At 52.5% G+C, this 2,500-nt stretch overlaps 1 pseudogene; it reads right to left on the reverse strand.

Annotated features, from left to right (window-relative positions):
- Positions 1-2,500, reverse strand: part of LOC143175613 (large subunit ribosomal RNA) — a 6,568-nt pseudogene that overhangs the window by 2,309 nt on the left and 1,759 nt on the right.

A 2,500-nucleotide genomic window follows, 5' to 3' on the forward strand; every position in this document is an offset into this window, starting at 1 on the left:
GGTCTAAAGCCTCGCGCCATAGCCTTTCTTGTCTGCTCCCAATCGGAGTTGTTGTCTTTTAAGTAGACCGTCACGACGTTGCGTGTCGGCCCGTTCTCTATTAGTTCCTTCTTGGACATGGTCACAGTCGCGTAGGACTTGACCATGTCCTTCTTCTTTGGCGTACTTTCCGCCGTGGACGATTTCTTTTCCAAAGCCTTTGGCTTTGGTTCGGCACATGCACATGCCTTCTGTTTTTCCAAGCCTTGAATCCGCCTTTCGGCTTCCTCAAGCTTCTTGTGCAATTTCTCGCTCTCTGTCTTTCTTTCTGTTAAGAGAGCTTGAATCCGCCTTTCGGCTTCTTCAAGCTTCTTATATAATTTCTCGCTTTCTGTTTCTTTTTCTACTAAGAGAGATTGAGCCCGCCCTTCGGCATCCTCAATCCTCTCATGTAGCCTCTTACAAGCTACAGATCTCTGCTCCTTGAGATCTTTTATTTCCATTTCAGCTTTTTCAAGCTTGGAGGATAACTCCTTTTCTCTCTCTTGTACATCCTCGTAAGTGGCATCGGATTCTATTTGTTTCCAAGCAGCGTCCAATGCATTACGGAGGGTAGCAAAATCTCCACTTTCGAGAGTGTTTTGTCTGATGCCATAGTGTGGCAATGTGTTCAATACTATGGCAGCACACGTTGTGAGCTGCTCATATGGCGATGTTCCCTTTATTCGCCTTTTGGGCTGCCTCTTTTTCTCCTCTTCGCCGGATTCCGATTCGGAACCTTCCGGCTTTTGTATTCTCCTTTTCCGGCTTGGCACCGCAAGGAAGCCATCCAGATCTTCCCTGATAGTGTCGGGGAGGGGTGTATCCTCCCCTTCAGATACCAGGGTCTCCTCTCTCTCAATCAGGCCCTTAAAGACCTCCTCACTCGACTTCTTGTTTGTTTTGTTTTGTTTAGTTTTAGATTTTCCCATAATTGTTCCCACGAGTTGGGACGAAATAAAGTCACCCTCCCGGGTGACGCCCTTTCCAGGAGGGAAGGCTGAATACAACGAGGTTCGCCAGGTGCCTCGAGGTTGGCCGCTAAGGGTTGGTGCACCCACCAACCACGGACCATCGCAAGGACGGCCCGCACCCCTTCGCCGCGCACCATAACTTAAGGTTTCGGATTTATTAGAGAGGTTTATCTCCTCGCGGTCCGGCCGGTTAAGGCAAGCCCCCCGACCGGTTATGCTTCGCGTACCACTGGGTGGATGTCCCCAGTGGGTCGTTGCTAGACATACCGGCTACGGTATTTGACGACTCCGCGGTCCGTACGGTATAAAATACCGCCCGGACGCTCGCAGGAGAGTCGCGCCAGAGCCTCGTTGGCAAACTCGAAAGTTTCCCAGGGTACACCACGTGGAGGAGAGGTTGGCTGTGCCAGAATGAAGCTGTGCACCTGTATACCCCAGTAGATAGGGACAGAGGGAATCTCGTTAATCCATTCATGCGCGTCACTAATTAGATGACGAGGCATTTGGCTACCTTAAGAGAGTCATAGTTACTCCCGCCGTTTACCCGCGCTTTTTTGAATTTCTTCACGTTGACATTCAGAGCACTGGGCAGAAATCACATTGCGTCAACACCCGCGGGGGCCATCGCAATGCTTTGTTTTAATTAGACAGTCGGATTCCCCTAGTCCGTGCCAGTTCTGAGCTGAGCGTTGAATGGCGGCCGAAGAGGACGAACGCTACGCGAAAGCCTCGCAGCAAGGAAGATCCGCGGGAGGCCAAGGCTCGGGACCGAGCTCGGATCCCTGCACGTTGCCGTACATGTTCACCTCGCCCAGGCCCGGCACGTCAGCCAGACCCGCTTCCCGACCAAGCCCGACACGCCCCGCTCCTCAGAGCCAATCCTTATTCCGAAGTTACGGATCCAATTTGCCGACTTCCCTTACCTACATTAATCTATCGACTAGAGGCTCTTTACCTTGGAGACCTGCTGCGGATATGGGTACGAACCGGCGCGACACCTCCACGTGGCCCTCTCCTGGATTTTCAAGGTCCGAGGGGAAGATCCGGACACCGCCGCAACTGCGGTGCTCTTCGCGTTCCAAACCCTATCTCCCTGCTAGAGGTTTCCAGGGAACTCGAACGCTTATACAGAAAAGAAAACTCTCCCCGGATCTCCCGACGGCGTCTCCAGGTCATTTTGGGTTACCCCGACGAACACTCTTACGAGGGCCCGAATGGTATGCGGTTCCGCTGCCGGGTTCCGGAATAGAAACCGGATTCCCTTTCGCCCGATGGGTGTGTACTTTTTGTCTCTCTCTCTCGTATTGATCGTGTATAAAATAAAAAAACACCTCATCTACATAGGATTTCTCTTAGGGCTTAGGATCGACTGACTCGTGTGCAACGGCTGTTCACACGAAACCCTTCTCCACGTCAGTCCTCCAGGGCCTCGCTGGAGTATTTGCTACTACCACCAAGATCTGCACCGACGGCGGCTCCAGGCAGGCTCACGCCCAGACCCTTCTGCG

Source organism: Nomia melanderi, unplaced genomic scaffold, assembly GCF_051020985.1.
Source record: "Nomia melanderi isolate GNS246 unplaced genomic scaffold, iyNomMela1 scaffold0141, whole genome shotgun sequence".
Taxonomy (NCBI): Eukaryota; Metazoa; Arthropoda; class Insecta; order Hymenoptera; family Halictidae; genus Nomia; species Nomia melanderi.